The sequence below is a fragment of the Monodelphis domestica genome, chromosome 3 (assembly GCF_027887165.1).
Source record: "Monodelphis domestica isolate mMonDom1 chromosome 3, mMonDom1.pri, whole genome shotgun sequence".
In the NCBI taxonomy this organism is placed as follows: Eukaryota; Metazoa; Chordata; class Mammalia; order Didelphimorphia; family Didelphidae; genus Monodelphis; species Monodelphis domestica.
Genome location: NC_077229.1, coordinates 462,803,340 through 462,822,203, shown reverse-complemented (window position 1 = coordinate 462,822,203; position 18,864 = coordinate 462,803,340). Strand labels below are relative to the sequence as shown.

The following is an 18,864-nucleotide window of genomic DNA, read 5'->3' as shown; positions in this document are numbered from 1 at the left end:
TGATATTTGGTTTTTCATATATTTATTTGTCTAAAAATTATGTTAATTGCTGTCACTGTTATCCATTACCTTAAAATAATTAGCATATTTTGTTCACATAATAGAAATGATAGGTATATATTGGTCATTTGCTTATGAGATTTAGAGTTTGTCTCTATTTCAGCTTACAGAAGAAGAATTAAAATGCAGAGAGGTTAACCTAATATAGAAAAAAAGCAAATTGGATCTAGGGAGAATAAACACACACACACATCCTTTCTTTGATGCTATACAAAATTTACCACATGACAGTGTAAGAATATGCTAAAAGCATATTAAATGAAAGATTTAATTATTAGATATCATAGATCTAAACATTAGATATTGATATTTACTTTGAGGGTCATCTCATTTATTGGACCCAGCAGCAAGAGAATTCAGTCCAATTTTTTCCTAAAACTCCAGATATAAGCTTGGAATATTTTCTTCTTTTAGAAACTACATGTTGTGCTCCCACATTTTAAAAATATAAAAACATATTTTTTGTATCTCATCTTTTTAAGAAATAGGATTAGTTTATTTGGCAGCCTGGAATCATAGATCAATAAAAAGGATGCCAAGATAGGGGCTGAAATCCATTCCAAGTGAGTTTTTGCACCTTAAAAGGGCCCCAAACCTGTGATCAGCAAGAGCTTGCCAATGTATACTAAACTGGCTGACTTGTGGGAAATGTTCTACGTATTCACACTCACACAATGATTAGATGGCTGAGTCCTTCTTGAGCACTGATGTAGTTCTGGTCACTGAAACATGAAAAAGTATACAAACATTTATGTTGCTAGCTTCTAAGGATAGCCTTGAACTATATTTTGAGGTGTTATCAGCATTTGGGAGTTTTTCCTCCATTAGAAATGAAGATTAAATTATTTTATACTCTCAAGGTTATTTTTAACACATCTAGCAATGTTTACTTACATGTTTTGCCAGCAGACATTTTAAATAAAAAGCAGCTTAATTTGCATTTCCCTTTTTATTTGAACAGTCTTTAATGATATAGAGATCTATATATGATACTTATAAATTGGTGACATACGGCCTTTCTTTTCTCATATTAAGAACTGTAACTTCTTAAATAAAAATATCTTAACCTTTGGTATTATATACATTATATTATCTTAAATTAGTGAGATGAATTGATGGCCAAAACACAACTAGAAAAAATAGCATATTATCAGAACACATATACACATACACGTGTATATATATGTTTGTGTGTGTATGTGTGTAGGCTATATATATATATATATATACTCACCACACAGTATCAAAAACAATAACAATAGAGCATCAATGGGGAAAAGAACAATAGCTTAATCTTTAGGTAGAATACCCTTCTCTCATGTGAAACAGATGTCTAAAACAGCATCAGCCAAAAATCTAGAACTCACTAATTTATAAAATATTTATTTAAATATTAGTTGTAAAAAAACCTGCATTAACCAGGGAGACACACAGGTATGTATACATTTTTGTGTGTCTATAAACATATATTTATTATTATGATATCCATAATATATATACTATGAAATGTAAATGTTGTACTGCCTATCCATATCAACTTTTAAAGGTTTTTTAAAAAATTGTTGCATTTTGATTTGGAATTAATAAATTGATTTAGCAGACAAAATAATTCACTGATGAGTATGTAAGACAACAATCAGTCAATCAACCAATTAATAAAATTTTATTTAATGGCTAAATTCTAGGGATACAAAGAGAGGCCTAAATAAAGTTTTTCTGCTATCAAGGAGTTCACAGTCTAATGGGAGAAACAACAGCCAACAGCTATGGGAATAACTATGTACAAACACTTTCTATTTAGGTTTAGACAATCCCTATGGAATTTAGGTCCCTCCTCCTCAGAGGCGGAGCATCAAGTCCCTCTGTCTCCCTGAGATACACTGTGTGAAGCATGAGCCCCAGGAGACCAAAATCTCTTTTTCTGTGAGGTGATACAATATATACAATACAATAGATGATACAATACCTTTTAAATCAAGATACTCTATCTAGCAAGGATCTACATGTGCACCTGGAGCAATTTAGCCTAATGCTAAAAGCCTCAAATCTTGAGATGGAAGGTAGCTGAATAGATATTTTTCTAACAAAGGAAAGGAAGGAAGGGACTGGATGAGGCTCATTCTAGGAGAGATCTGGGACTGGTAATGGTGGAGAATTCCAGGAACAAGAGTACCAGGTGTAGGGACAAAATACAGTAGCATAGATAGAAAGTAGAAAGTAACTCAGTGACTAGGTTTCAGGTATACAATGACCTACTGAGTCCTAAGATGAGATGTCCCATAATTGAAGCTCGGAGTTGACAGAGAGAAAGTGAGACCTAAAGTTAGCTAAATATCCAATCCCCAGTTTCCATAATTACTTCATCTAGGGTTATTCTCAATTGTTCTCCAAGATTGCTGCTTGCTTCTCCAAGTCACTGTAAGTTCCAAGTCATTAGAATAAATCTCACACAGCTTCATCATCTATAAAGCTGAGTAACTCAAACAAATTAAGATAATTAGTGCACAAAGATTTGGGCCAGGGAAACCAATATATTGAAATAGTCAAGGGCTGAGGCAATGACAGCCTGTATAGGAGAAGAGAAAAGGGGATGTATTAGAGAAATATGTTGAGGGTAAAATTGAGAATCCTTAACAACAGATGGGAAGTTGAAGAGTGTAAAAATAAAATTGGTGAGTTAAGAAAACAAAGTATTTTGATGGAAAAACAGTTCTAATATAGTTTCAAAACTTTTCTAATATCATCCTTACAAGAACAATGTTGAAAAAGGTCCATAAAACTGGGTATATACTTGACCTAGCAATACCAAGTGTGTATCCAAAAGAGATGAAAAACAATGGGAAAGGACGTACTTATAAAAAAAAAATATTCATAGTGTTATGGGGTTCAGATGTGTACCCCTGGGGTTTGGGAAGGATACCTTGTGCAAGAATGCAAGACTCCAAAATTTAGCTTAAAAACAAAAAGAAATTTATTAATTTAGGAAAGTAATGATGAGAATGGCCAATAGGATAGCAAGGTGAAACAGCAATATGGGAAGCAGTTCCTTGGGAGGACAGCATGAAAGGAAAGGCCTGTGAGGACAGCATAGATGGAAAAACTGTCCCCCAGACAATATCAGTTCTGAGGATTTTATATCCTTTACAACAGATGCTGTGTCATGGTGTGGACAGGACTCTAGAGTGGTAAACCCTCAGGCATTCAGTCAGGGGTTTGGTTATCTGACTGGGGTCTGCTTGGAGACATAGGGAATGATCCTCATAAAGATTCCTTAGTTTTAGGAAACAGACATATGTCTGAGATACAGCCTGATAGAATGGAGGTATAGTCTGGAGATGCATCTCTGTCCATCTTAAATCTAAAGGAGTATCAAAGGAGGACAATCATGTCAGGGTTCTATAGGGGTCATTGGATGTTTTAGCCTAGGAGTCATGAGAATGTAAGGGAGCAAAGGAATTTCCCTCATAATAGTTTGCCTGAGCTTCTGGAGGTACAGTGCCCATGTCAATAGCAGTTCATTTTGTGGAGAACTAGAAATAGAAGGGATGTCCATTTTGGGGGGAATGGTTGAACAAGTGGTAGTATATAATGGAATACTATTGTGCCATAAGAAATAATGAACAAAAAGAGAACATCTATGAACAAAGCAATCGAATTGTCTAAAGATCTCTAAGGGGGTAAAAAATAAACAGAAGGGAATGCAGAATTATTATTTCTGAGACAAAAGTCTTTCATTCTTCCATTAGTAACTGAACATTTTAGGAGGTGCAATCTAGAGTACAAAGGAAAGCCTATCAGGTGAGAAGTAGAGAGAGCCAGTAAGGACCCTTCAGAAATAGTTATCTATCAGATAATTGGCAGATAATACCAATATTTTGCCCTGTCTTGTGCCTTTTGAGAGATCAAGGGGACATCAGTTTCCAGAAGAAGTTGGGTCCTAATTGTGAAGGGAAAATTAAAGACATCTTGATGTGCTTCCCCAAAGGAGAAAAAAATTGATTTGGGATTATTATAATGAAGTGACTACAGGGTGATTGAACACTTTGGGAAGGAAGAAAGATAACAAGTATTTATCAAGCACCTACTATATAGGGCAGTTAAGTGGCAACAACGGATAGTGTACTGACCCTGGAGTCAGGAGGACTTGAGTTCAAATCTAGTCTTAGACATTTATTTGCTTTGTGACCCAGGAAAAGTAACTCCCATTTGCCACAGTTTATTTATTTGTGACATAGGGATAATAATAAAAATGTACCTCATGAAGTTGTGAGGATTGTTTGAAATAATGTTGGTAAAGAACTTAGCACTGTGCCTAAGTAGCAGGCACTATTTTAGTTTTAGTTAGTAGTAATAGTAGAATCATTATTAATCCATTTGGCCCTTCAGAAGAAAGTCTCTTTTGGCTAAATCTTTAGGGGAAAGGGAAGCATATTTTGGACAATGGGTGAACAAAGGTACAGATGGAAGTTTCTTTGACATTTATTACAATATGAATATGAAAGATCCCAGATATGTCAAAAATATTAATAACAACATTTTTTTGTCCAACTAAAAAACTCAAAGTAAAATAGATACCTATTATTTGGAGAAGGTAAACTAGTTGTGGGACAAAATGAAATGAAAAAAATTACTGTGTTATTAGAAACAATGTAAAGAATTCATAGAAGCATATACAAACTGACTATATAAACCATGAGATCCATGATGGAATGACCATGGATCTTTATTATTAGTAGAAGCAGCAGGTCTGCCAACCGTAAAAGGGAATTTTTTGTTCTCTTTGAGTTTATTGTGAAAGAGATTCCTTTATTCCCTTTGTCTATTTTGAGTTAACACTTTAGTTAACAATAACTTAAATACTTCTATTTAGTACCTCACTGGATTGTGAAGACAAGATTAACTTTCCTTTGTCTACTTTTGAATTGAGTCAACAGAAGCTTAAACACCCTACTTAGTACTAGGTGAGAAGCTAGCAAGGTACTTGGAGAATTCAGCATTTTGAAAATGGTTTATATGTGACAAACGCTTTCTCACAATTTTATGACTGTTCTGTGAATTGTTGCTAATATGACCTAACATTTATAACTGATGCTCACTATGCTAAAGATACAGTGTTTTAATAATATAATCCTTTCAATCAGGATTCTTTGGAGTTTTTGATTAGCACTTGTAGGAATACCAACTGGAATGTTATTTTTATGATGGTAAAAGCAACTTGAGAAGGTGAAGGTGAAGACGTATGTTGTGTTTGAATATGGAAGAAAGAGGGACTGGAGTCCATAAAGTTTGAATATGAAGATTTATAGAGAGGGGGAGTAGGAGAGAGGGGGGAAGGTGAAAGCATGAAAGCAACCAGATAGATACTCTGCTCTTAGAATTGGATCCCTGACCTAGGGATAATTTGTAAAATTAATGTATGTGGTGTTGGTAAAACACAAATGATTCTGGAATTTCTCTGGACAGTTACCCTGAAGAGAGTCCTGTATGACCTTGTTTTGGTCCTTCAGATGGCCTAGGTCAAGGAGATGATCCAGCCCTAATTAATATTTACTGTGGCACTACTGAATTCAGCATTCTTAGTTTTTATTGCCCAAATATGTAAGAATAATTGAGTGGTCAGCCTTTGTTTGACGGTATGGAAATTGTTTCTGTACTGCTAATAAGCAGAATTTCTCTGTAATGGGTAAGACTTGTCTTTTAAGGAAAAAGTGGGCTTCTGGGATCTAATGGTGACAAAGTACATAAAGGACAGAGAACGTCCTGGGATGATTATGGAGGCAATTCAAGGCTCACTTTGGACTGGACCTTTTCTGACCATCTAGGCTGTTAATCATTCAGTGACACAATGATGGTCTGAGCCAATGACAGCGTTGGCTGTACGTGAAGCACTCACTATGTGTTCCTTGGGACGTGAGGAAATGTTTTCCCTGTCTGCCTTCTCTTGAGTGACAAGTTCCCATAATCAGCACATAATGCAAATTGTAGAAATAAAAGTTTCCATTTCCCCAAACTACCTATTAGTTTAATAAATGAAAATTATCAAATTGTTAGGGAACATACTTTAAGAATTAGGTACCTTTATTAATAAATGGTTTGTATGTGTAACCTTGATTTACCACAACTAAAGTTTGGATTTTGTTCTTGAAAAAGAAATAACCCAAAACTTTCTGGATTTCCTTCAGGATTTAGGGTATAGAAATTCATCTTTGAAATCTTGTTACTCAGGTAGTTATCACTGCTGTGTAAATGTGGGCTTTGCAAAGGAATATTCTTTAACAGAAACATCACGTCTATTCTGCAAACAAAACTTAGGAATTAAATTTCCTAAAAGGATCAATTCCTGTCAGAGGATGATTTCTGGAGATGAAGTCTGTTGGCTAAGATACCCAAATGTTAATATTTAATATCAATTTCTATCATACTAATTCTCTCTGTGTATATCTGTTGCTCTAGTTTTTGCCCCAGTCCTGGGTTCTATACGTCTGCCTTAGGGATGGGCTCTCCCCCTTGTGAGTTGTCTGCAGGTCAAGGGTACCAGTCACTGGACACATCCTTGAGGTCTCCAAGCCTTCAGGACCTAAGAGCACTCACTGTAGACATGGCCCTGGAGACCCTGTGCCCCCCACCTCCTCCCAAGGATTCTGCACCACTTATCAGCTATCAAGAAGTTACAGGATCGGGATATTAATTCATTGCTGGTGGAGTTGTGAATTGATCCAACCATTCTGGAGGGCAATTTGGAACTATGCCCAAAGGGCACTAAAAGACTGTCTGCCCTTTGATCTAGCCATAGCACTATTGGGTTTATACCCCAAAGAGATAATAAGTAAAAAGACTTGTACAAGAATATTCATAGCTGCACTCTTTGTGGTGGCCAAAATTTGGAAAATGAGGGGATGCCTTTCAATTGGAGAATGGCTGAATAAATTGTGGTATATATTGGTGATGGAATACTATTGTGCTCAAAGGAATAATAAAGTGGAGGAATTCCATGGAGACTGGAACAACCTCCAGGAATTGATGCAGAGTGAAAGGAGCAGAACCAGGAGAACACTGTACACAGAGACTGATACACTGTGGTACAATCAAACGTAATGGACTTCTCCATTAGTGTCAATGCAATGTCCCTGAACAATCTGCAGGGATCTAGGAGAAAAAACACTATCCACAAGCAGAGGACAAACTGTGGGAGTAAAAACACTGAGGAAAGGCAACTGCTTGAGTACAGGGGTTGAGGGTATATGATTGAGGAGAGACTCTAAATGAACACTCTAATGCAAATACCAACAATATGGAAATGGGTTCAAATCAAGGACACATGTGATACCCAGTAGAATCATGCGTCCGCTATGGGAGGGGTGGGGGAGGGGGAGGAAAAGAAAATTATCTTTGTTTCCAATGAATAATGTTTGAAAATGATCGAATTTAAAAAAATAAATAAAATGAAATGAAAAAATAAAGAAAAAAATTCAAATGTCATAAAAAATTTAAAAAAAATTAAAAATAAAATAAAAAAAGAAGTTACAGAAGACTGGAACCATTGCCCCTGTTCCCTTAGATATTTGGAGGAGGGGGATGGCATGGGACATTGTACCCCCAGAGTGTAGGAGTTTTTTAGGCAGACTCTAGGCAGGAAATTCTTTTGCTCTCACTAGATACCCTTACCTGACACTGAGTCAAGGGTTTGACTCTGTTACTAGTAGAGGGGGAATTGAGCCAGGACAATGAAGCCTCTTGGAATGGGTGGAAGGATCCTGCTGGCTCTTGGAGAGGCTGGCCAGTAGCATATATGGGGAACTGATGTTGGTTAAATATTATGTATATGCTTGTCTATTGGCAGGGCTGACTCCCTGCAATGTGCCTGGTAACTTTCACTGTACAGTCTGGGGGCGGGAGATCCCTGCCCTCTGGAGCCAGACAAACCCTGAGGTCACGCTGCAGAGAAGGGAGGTCTGGGGGCTTCCCTAATAGACCTCTCAGTGGCTCACAAGGTCTGGGGAAATAATATAAGGGAAACCAAGGCACCCTGATAAAAACCTGTTTTACAGGACAAAATGGCTGGGCCCCAAAGTGGGCTGCATTGCCAGTGCAGCTACTGCTCCACTTCTGAACCTCACCCCCTCACCTGTGCTCATGATCTCCTGCTCATCTCTCAGAGGCCTGGTATTGGCCCCTGCTTAATAAATTGCCTTGTGTCTTATATCAACTGGCGCCTAACTGCAGTCAAACTTTTGGCCTTGAGTTCTCACTACCCTCCCGTGCCCACATAAGTTGACTCAAGGGTTGAGTCACCCACACAAAAGAAAAGGAGGGATTGAAATGAGGTAAACTAAGTCATTGACCAGAAAAATCTGTTTTTCCTTGGGAAAGTAGAAATCAGAAACGAGCTTTCCTGTGGAGGCCAGTCAGCTCAAATAGTTAGAATCCATGAAAAAATAACTCCCTTAGTGCTGGCAGCTAGGATAAGATATACAAGAAATGCCCTGTACCCCACGCCATGGACCAATATAGCTTCTAGACAGTGAGGCTGCCCACTCCATCAAGGTTCACTAGGAAGGTTGCCCTGGCTAGTGAGGTATGCATTATTACTCAATAGATTAATGAATGTATATTGGTTCTATTAATTGAACTTCTGGGTGTCTGGACTCGCTTTATGAAGTGCACCACTTCACCTACTTAGTTCTAGGTGAAAAGCTAGCAAAGTACTTGGAAAATTCACACCCTTAGAAATTCAATCAGCCAGAAATCTGTGAATCTTTTTGATAAGAACTTAATCTTCAGAAGGTAAGAAGTTGATCTGACAGGCACTGGGCAGTGTTAGACAATTTGGAAACTGTGATTGACCCATGAGAAGAGGGGAAGAGACAAGAAGTCACCATAAAAAGCAAGCCCTGAACTCCTTCAGAGGAGATTGTCTTTGAGAAGATAATCTGAAGAGATTGTCTTCTGGAGATAGTCTTAGCTGGTCTTAGAGAGAGCTTGACTGGAGACTAGAGTTTAGAGCATGGACTCAGAACTTGACTTCTACTTGGACTTTGACTCTTAGATTATTTCATTGGGTGAGTAAAAGGCTGACCCCTTTCCTAGCTTCTGGAGAGACTAGCTTCCATCTTGGAGGAGGCCATGTTGTTACTCACTACCAGCCTTCCTGGTTGAGAGCTAATTAATCTCTGCCTGGATTAAACAGACCCAAAGAAAAACATTTAGTTTGCTAGCATAGATAACTTCTCTATCCCTCTCACATTTATTTTCTTTTTGTTTTCTCTCTATTTGTAAATATTTATAAATAATTTTTGACTCAAGATATAATAAATATTGGCAGTCACATAATTTTGTAAAATCATTGTCCAACCATTAATTTTAACCTTTACACAACTCTGCAATTCCAAACCCTCCCCCACTTTTTAAAGCCTCACTAATAAAAATCATTGAAATGCTGTTGCTTCTAAAAAAAAAAGACAGCATATTGGACTCTATGTAAATACACCAAGTGATGGGATTTTTTTCAATGTTTTTAAAGCTGTGTACAGTACATTTGATAGGACATTTTCTTCAAATTGTCCATTGTGGCAAAAACATTTTGTTGTAAAACTATAAAAAAATCTGATATAAAAAATGAAGATATATAAACTAAATTGGTATAGAATGAAGTACACATAACCAGAAACACATACATATTTGTATGAGTCTGAAAGACTCTAGTTTCAGTCTGGCCTCAGATGCTTACTAGCTATGTTATTATGCCTCTTTACAATGTTTTATTTTATTTCATTGAGTGTGTGTGCATGTGTGTTTGTATGGGTGTACTAGTTTCATTTTGCCTTTCTTATGCACATAATAATTAAAGCTCATATTTGTAACAACTACCCAAGTACAGATTTTTCTGTAACTCTTCCTAGTTTTAACCTAAGCCAAGAAGCCAAATAGAATCCATTCATAAGAAATATTCAATAGGTAAGGGAGTGCAAAGGAATATACTCAGAAATGAAGGAGATAAGAACTAAAAGATACTAAATACAATTAGATTAATAAAGACAAAATATAGAATATTCAAGCATGTATATATTTTTTTTAATTTTTATATGGTCATTTCCAAACATTATTTATTGGAAACAAAGATCATTTTCTTTTCTTCCCTCCCCTCCCTCTCAATACCTCTCCCATAGCACACGCGCAATTCCCCTGGGTATCACATGTATTCTTGATTCAAACCCATTTCCATGTTGTTGGTATTTGCATTAGAGTGTTCATTTAGAGTCTCTCCTCAGTCATATCCCCTCCACCCCTGTAGTCAAGCACTTGCTTTTCATCCGTATTTTTACTCCCACAGTTTATCTTCTGCTTGTGGATAGTGTTTTTTAGATCCCTGAAGATTGTTCAGGGACACTGCATTGCCACTAATGGAGAAGTCCATTATGTTCGATTGTACCACAATGTATCAGTCTCTGTGTACAATGATTTCCTGGTTCTGTTCCTTTCACTCTGCATCACTTCCTGGAGGTTGTTCCAGTCTCCATGGAATTCCTTCACTTTATTATTCCTTTAAGCACAATAGTATTCCATCAACAACATATACCACAATTTGTTCAGCCATTCTCCAATTGAAGGGCATCCCCTCATTTTCCAATTTTTGGCCACCACAATGAGTGCAGCTATGAATATTCTTGTACAAATCTTTTTACTTATTATCTCTTTGGGGTACAAGCCCAGTAGTGCTATGGCTGGATCAAAGGGCAGACAGTCTTTTATCGCCCTTTGGGCATAGTTCCAAATTGCCCTCCAGAATGGTTAGATTAATTCACAACTCCACCATCAATGAATTAGTGTCCCTACTTTGCCACATCCCCTCCAGCATTCATTACTTTCCATAGCTGTTATGTTAGCCAATCTGCTAGGTGTGAGGTGATACCTCAGAGTTGTTTTGATTTGCATCTCTCTGATTATAAGAGATGTAGAACACTTTTTCATGTGCTTATTAATACTTTTGAATTCTTTGGCTGAGAACTGTCTGTTCATGTCCCTTGCCCATTTATCAATTGTAGAATGGCTTGATTTTTTGTACAATTGATTTAGCTCTTTGTAAATTTGAGTAATTAAACCTTTGTCAGAGGTTTTTATGAAGATTGTTTCCCAACTTGTTGCTACCCTTCTGATTTTAGTTACATTGCTTTTGTTTGTACAAAAACTTTTTAATTTGATGTAGTCAAAATTATTTATTTTACATTTTGTGACTCTTTCTAAGTCTTGCTTGGTTTTAAAATCTTTCCCTTCCCAAAGGTCTAACAGGTATACTATTCTGTGTTCATCTAATTTACTTATAGTTTCCTTCTTTATGTTCAAATCATTCACCCATTCTGAATTTATCTTGGTATAGGGTGTGAGGTGTTGATCCAAATCTAATCTCTCCCACACTGTCTTCCAATTTTCCCAGCAGTTTTTATCAAATAATGGATTTTTGTCCCAAAATCTGGGGTCTTTGGGTTTGTCATAAACTATCTTGCTGAGATCATTGACACCAAGTCTATTCCACTGATCATCCTTTCTGACTCTTAGCCAGTACCAAATTGTTTTGATAACCACTGCTTTATAGTATAGTTTGAGATCTGGGACTGCAAGTCCTCCTTCCTTTGCATTTTTTTTTTCATGATTTCCCTGGATATCCTTGATCTTTTGTTCTTCCAAATGAACTTAGTTATGGTTTTTTCTAATTCAGTAAAGAAGTTTTTTTGTAGTTCAATGGGTATGGCACTAAATAAGTAAATTAATTTGGGTAGGATTGTCATTTTTATTATGTTAGCTCGTCCCACCCATGAGCAATCAATGTTTTTCCAATTGTTTGGACCTAGTTTTAGCTGTGTGGAAAGTGTTTTGTAGTTGTGTTAATATAGTTCCTGTGTTTGTCTCAGCAGATAGATTCCTAAGTATTTTATATTGTCTAGGGTGATTTTTAATGATATTTCGCTCTCTAATTCTTGCTGCTGAAATGGGTTAGAGATATATAGAAATGCTGATGACTTATGCGGGTTTATTTTGTATCCTGCAACTTTGATAAAGTTGTTGATTATTTCGAGTAACTTTTTGGTTGATTCTCTAGGATTCCTTAAGTAAACCATCATATCATCTGCAAAGAGTGATAGCTTGGTCTCCTCATTGCCAATTTTAATACCTTCAATTTCTTTTTCTTCTCTAATTGCTACTGCTAGTGGTTCTAGTACAATGTTAAATAATAGAAGTGATAACGGGCATCCTTGTTTTACTCCTGATCTTATTGGAAAGGCTTCTAGTTTATCCCCATTGCAGATGATGTTTGCTGATGGTTTTAGATATATACTGTTTATTATTTTTAGGAAAGGACCTTCTATTCCTATACTTTCTAGTGTTTTCAATAGGAATGGGTGTTGTATTTTATCAAAGGCTTTTTCTGCATCTATTGAGATAATCATGTGATTTTTGTCAGTTTGTTTGTTAATATGGTCAATTATGTGGAAGGTTTTCCTAATAATAAACCATCCTTGCATTCCTGGTATGAATCCTGCCTGGTCATAGTGGATGAGCCTTGTGATGACTTCCTGGAGTCTTTTTGCTAGTATCCTATTTAGGATTTTTGTGTCTATATTCATTAGGGAGATTGGTCTATAGTTTTCTTTCTCTGTTTAATTGACCTCCTTGGCTTTGGGATCAATACCATGTTTGTGTCATAGAATGAATTTGATAGAACTCCTTCTTGGCCTATTCTGTTAAATAGTTTGTTTAATATTAGGATTATTTGTTCTTTGAATGTTTGATAGAATTCATTTGTGAATACGTCTGGACCTGGGGATTTTTTCTTAGGGAGTTCTTTGATGTCTTGTTCAATTTCTTTTTCTGAAATGGGGTTCTTAAGGTAATTTATTTCTTCCTCTTTTAGTCTAGGCAATTTATATTTTTGTAAGTATTCATCCATATCATCTAGATTGCCATATTTGTTGCCATATAATTGGGCATAGTAGTTTTTAATGATTGCCTTAATTTCCTCTTCATTAGAGGTGAGTTCTCCTTTTTCATCTTGGATACTGTCAATTTGGTTTATTTCTTTCCTTTTTTTAATTAGACTAACTAGTACTTTGTGTATTTTATTTTTTTTCAAAGTACCAGCTTCTAGTCTTATTTATTAAATCAATAGTTCTTTGACTTTCAATTTTATTAGTTTCTCTGTTGATTTTTAGGATCTCTAATTTAGTTTTCATCTGAGGATTTTTAATTTGTTCACTTTCTAATTTTTTAATTTGCATGCCCAATTCATTGACCTCTGCCCTTCTCAATTTGTTAATATGTGAACTCAAGGATATAAATTTCCCCCTGAGTACTGCTTTGGCTACATCCCATAGGTTTTGAAAGGATGTCTCATCATTGTCATTTTCTTCATTGAAGTAATTAATTGTTTCTATGATTTGTTCTTTAACTAACTGGTTTTGGAGAATCGTATTGTTTAATTTCCAATTAATTTTCAATTTACCTCTCCATGTTCCCTTGCTAATTATTATTTTCATTGCATTGTGATCTGAGACAGTTGCATTTATTATTTCTGCTCTTTTACACTTATTTGCAATATTTTTATGCCCTAATACATGGTCAATTTTTGTAAATGTATCATGTGCTGCAGAAAAGAAGGTATATTCCTTTTTGTGCCTATTTATTTTTCTCTACATGTCTACTAACTCTAATTTTTCTAAGATTTCATTCACTTCTCTTACCTCTTTCTTATTTATTTTTTGGTTTGATTTATCTAGTTCGATAGAGGAAGGTTCAGATCTCCCACTAGTATAGTTTTTCTATCTATTTTGTCCTTGACTTCTTGTAGTTTCTACTTTAGAAATTTGGATGCTATGCCATTTGGTGCATACATGTTGAGTAGAGATATTTCCTCAGTGTCTATACTGCCTTTTATCAGGATGTAATTACCTTCCCTATCTCTTTTAACTAGATCTATTTTTACTTTGGCTTTGTCGGATATCATGATTGCAACTCCTGCCTTCTTTTTGTCAGTTGAAGCCCAATAGATTTGGCTCCACCCTCTTACTTTCACCCTATGTGTATCTACCTTTCTCATATGTGTTTCTTGTAGACAGCATATGGTAGGGTTTTGGACTCTAATCCACTCTGCTATTCGCTTGCGTTTTATGTGTGAGTTCATTCTATTCACATTCAGAGTTATGATTACTAGCTGTGTATTTCCCAGCATTTTGATTTCTGCTCCTTTACCTGCCTTTTCTTCTTTCACTATTTCCTTCTACACCAATGTTTGCTTTTGAACAGTCCCCTTGTTCCCACCCTTATTTTACTTCCCTTTCTACCCCCCTCCCTATTTATCCCCCCCTTATTTTCCCTGTAGTCTTTCTAAAATTAACCCCCCTCTCCCTTCCTCACTTGTACTGCTTCCCTCCCCACCAGACTGTTTCTTACCCTTTTACTCCCCTATAGGGTGCAAATCTATTCTCTGCCCCCAATGGATTGGATTGTTTTTCCCTCTTTGAGTCACTTTCAAATCACGTAAAAGTTGAGTATTTCCTGTCTCTGACCTCTTTACCCTTCCAGTGTATTGATGTTCTCCCCCCTCCAACCATTAGCTTCTTTATGACATATAAATTTACCTCCATTTGTTTCTTTCCCATTTCTTTTAATATTAACCTATTTTTAAGCTCTAGATATATATATATATATATATACATATATATGCATATTCATGCGTATGTATTTTTGCATGCATATATCTATATACCTATTTATGTCTTGTCCTTTCATCCTATACAGTTTGTTGCTGTTCCCTCTAGGTATACTTCTTTTTGCTGCCCAGCTAATAACAACAGTTTTTAAGAGTTACCAATGACCTCTTTTCTTATAGGGATACATATCATTTTAACTTATTGAGTCTCTTAAAATTTTTTCTTTTTGTTTTTCTTTTTTCCCCTCTTTTTTAATTACCTTTTGATGATTCTCTTGAGTTCTGTGCTTGGACATCAAATTTTCTGTTCAGATCTGGTCTTTTCTTTACAAATTCTTGGAATTCTTCTATTTTGTTGAATGACCATACTTTTCCCTGTAAGAATATAGTCAGTTTTGCTGGGTAGTTGATTCTTGGTTGTAGACCTAGTTCCCTTGCTTTCCAGAATATCGTATTCCATGCCTTTCTTTTTTTCAGTGTGGATGCAGCCAGATCCTGAGTTATCCTCACTGTGGTTTTCTTGGTATCTGAATGACTTCTTCTTGGCAGCTTGTAATATCTTTTCTTTGGTCTGATAGTTCTTGAATTTGGCTATAGCATTCCTGGGTGTTGTCAGGTGGGGATTAAGTACAGGAGGTGATCTGTGGATTCTATCAGTCTCCACTTTTCCCTCTTGTTCAAGGATTTCAGGGCAGTTTTCTTTAATAATTTCCTGTAATATAATGTCCAGCCTTTTCCTTTTGTCATGGTCTTCTGGTAGGCCAATAATTCTTAAATTGTCTCTCCTTGAATGATTTTCTAAATCCTCTGTTTTGTGAATGAGATGCTTCATATTTTCCTCAATTTTTTCATTCTTTTGGTTTTGTTTTATAGTGTCTTGCTGCCTTGTGAGGTCGCTCGATTCAAGTTGTTGTATTCTCGTTCTTAAAGACTGGATTTCATCCTTAGTTGTTTGTTCATCCTTTTCCTTTTGGTCAGATTTTCTTTGGAGGTCATCTTTCATCTTCTTCACCTCATCTTTCATCTGCTTTGCCTCATCTTTCATCTCCTTTGCCTCATTTTGAAGCTGGTTGATTTTGTCTTTCAAGACACTATTTTCTGTTTCCAGATGACTCATCTTAGTTTATAAGTTCTTTTCCCAATTGTCTTCAGCCCCTCTTAATTGTGTTTTGAATTGCATTTTGAGTTCTTCCAAAGCCTGTATCCAATTCGCTGGGATTTCTGATGTTTCCTTTGCTGGGTCCTCCCCCTCTGTTTCATTCGCTCTTTGTTCATTACTTGTGCAGAAGCTGTCTATTGTAATTTCTTTCTTCTTTTTCTGTTGTTTGCTAGAGTTTACCCCTTCTTTGCTCCCCGTATTTGGCTGTGCTCTTGCTCCTCTCATTTTGTTTTGGTTTTGGGGCTGTCAGTCTCCCCTCTTGGAGCTTTGTCAGATCTCTTGGTACAGTCTCTAGGGGAGGAATGTTAGCTCCCCTGTCCTCTGGAGGCTTTTGATTGGATTGAGTTCAACTGGGTCGGGCTGTATGTGGTATGAAGCACTGAGGCTCTGAAGACTCCTGGAAGGCTGGGCCGCCCAGGCTCTCTCCAGTTCTCTCCAGCTGCTTCTCCGCTGTCCTCAAGTGCCTTTGCCCGCCTCCCTAAACTCTGAGGAGTTCTGATGGGATTAGTTCAACTGGATTGGTCTGGATGTGCCAGAGGCAAGGGTGAGACTGGAGCAAGATGGAGGGACCCAGCCACAGCCCAGTTTCTCCCTGGCTTCCTCCCTGGTATCCAAGCTGGATGCTCCGAGCCCGGCACCCCACTGCTCACAAGGTAGACCCTGCAAACCAGCATCTTTGCCCGCTCAGAGGTTCCCGCTGCTGCTGGGTTCAGCCCTCTGGGTTGTGGGGCAGGGGTCCTGGGACCTTCGCTCTGCCTTCCCCTTAGCCCTGTATATTCTCGGATTCTGGCTTTTGGGGGGCGTACCTTTTGATTTGAGTCCAGAAGGAGGGTTCCCCACTTCTGTCCTGTTGTTCAGATTGAATTTTGGTGCCCTAGGAGCATTCAGTCTGTATCGGTAAGGAAGGGTCTTCCATGAGATCTGAACTTTTGCTGCTTGCTAAGCTGCCATCTTGATTCCGCCCCCTCGCAAGCATGTATAATTAATAATAAGGGTTACAACAATTTTATTATACTACATTAAAAAACAAAACAAAACAAAACCTTACCTTCCATCTTTGAATCAATACTGTGTATTGGTTCCAAGGCAGAAGATTGGCATGGACTAGGCAATGGTGATTAAGTGATTTGCCCAGATTCACATAGCTGGGAAGTGTCTGAGGTCAGATTTGAACCCAGAACATTCCATCTCTAGGTCTAAATCTCTATCCACTGAGCTATCTAGCTATCTCCTCTATTTCTTTTTTATCAGAAGTTCTGATACCCAAAGCAGAAGTGGATAATATAGAGAAAGAAAATGGCAAATATCAGAAATGAATATTCATCTAAAAGTTCATTATAATAGTAATAGAATCCAACTGAATCCAACTATATTCCAAAATTCCTTGTATATGTAATAATGAGAATAAAACATTAAATGTAATATTTTTTTAAGAAAGATTGTGGTTACTGCCTATAAAATTACCTCTCAAGTTATATGTTTGTTAGTAACTCTTAAAGATTAAGTTTTAATCAAAATAGAGATAAAGTAAAAGGAGGGAAATGCAGGAACAAGAAAGAGGATATCACCTAGCTAAATTACCTTAAACTGAGTCAGGAATCTGAAATCTGAAGCTGCCAAGCTGCTTAAACCCGCAAAAGCCCTTCAGGGCAGAGCAGGCACCTGCGCTCCCCCTCATGCCCATGTTCCACCCCAACCCCTCTATCTCTAGCAACCTACACACATGCAAAATGGGCTGCAGGGTAGGAGGAGCTTGGAGAGGATGAGCCTGGGGAGTGGATTTTATCTACACATATATGACTAGTTGGATTTGTAACAGGGAATTAGTATCCTTATAATAGGGAAAAACTAACATAATTATTCAGTCACAAAACCTTCATTAAGCACTATGTAAAACACTGTGCTAAGAACTACAGATGCAGTTATGAAAAAGAGAGGTAGTCCCGGTCCTCAAGGAGCTTACAATCCAATCGAAGAAGAGAACACAAAAGGAAGTGGAAAGTGGGGAAGGTGTAGGATAGGAGAGGAAAGAATGGTAGAAAAATCCAAAGGAGTACAGCTGGGTGGAAAATGAAGAGTTGTCTAGCCTGGATGGCTCTCTCTTTTTTTTTTTTTTAAACCCTTACCTTCCGTCTTGGAGTCAATACTGTGTATTGGCTCCAAGGCAGAAGAGTGGTAATGCCCAGGGTCACACAGCTGGGAAGTGGCTGAGGCCAGATTTGAACCTAGGACCTCCCGTCTCTAGGCCTGGTTCTCAATCCACTGAGCTACCCAGCTGCCCCCCTGGATGGCTCTCTTAAATCAAAATTTTTGAAGGAATTCTTCACTATTCCTTCCAATTAGAGAGGCAGAGATAACTGTTGAGGTACAAGTACCAAAAATACAAAAACAAAACCAATGCAATCAAGATTAGAAGGCAAATCATTCTGGAAAGCAATTTGGAACCAGGTCCAAAGCAACACAATATCAATATAATTTCTGTATCCCAAAGAGATCAAAGATATGGGAAAACATTTATTTATACTAAAATATTAGCTCTTTTTGTGGTAGCAAAGAATCAGAAACTAAAATGATGTTCATCAACTGGGGAATGGCTGAACAATTTGTGGTATATAACTGTAATGGAATACTATTGTAATATAAGAAATGATAAACAAGAAAATGACAAAAAAGGAACCAAAACAAAACAAATAAGCAAATCAAAAAACTTATTAAGTGAAGTGAGCAGAACTAGGAGAGTGTTGTCTACGGTAACAACAATAATGTATGATAATCAACTGGGAATGACAACTACTGTTAGCAATGCAAGAATTTAGGACAAATCCAAGGGATTCACGACAAATATGTCAATCCACTGAGACAGAAGGAACTGATGGACTCAGAATGCACTTGAAGCACTCCATTCTTTGCCTTTTCTCTTCCTTGGATTTTTCTTTAGTCTAAG

The 18,864-nt window shown here is 37.0% G+C and overlaps 1 long non-coding RNA gene across 1 annotated transcript in view; it reads right to left on the bottom strand.

Moving 5' to 3' along the window:
* The window catches only part of LOC103106792 (uncharacterized), a 41,321-nt gene that overhangs the window by 4,864 nt on the left and 17,593 nt on the right, over window positions 1-18,864 (bottom strand). Inside the window, exon 3 of the long non-coding RNA XR_464596.3 lies at window positions 732-782. This is a non-coding gene — a long non-coding RNA (uncharacterized LOC103106792). The remainder of the gene's footprint in view (window positions 1-731; window positions 783-18,864) is intronic.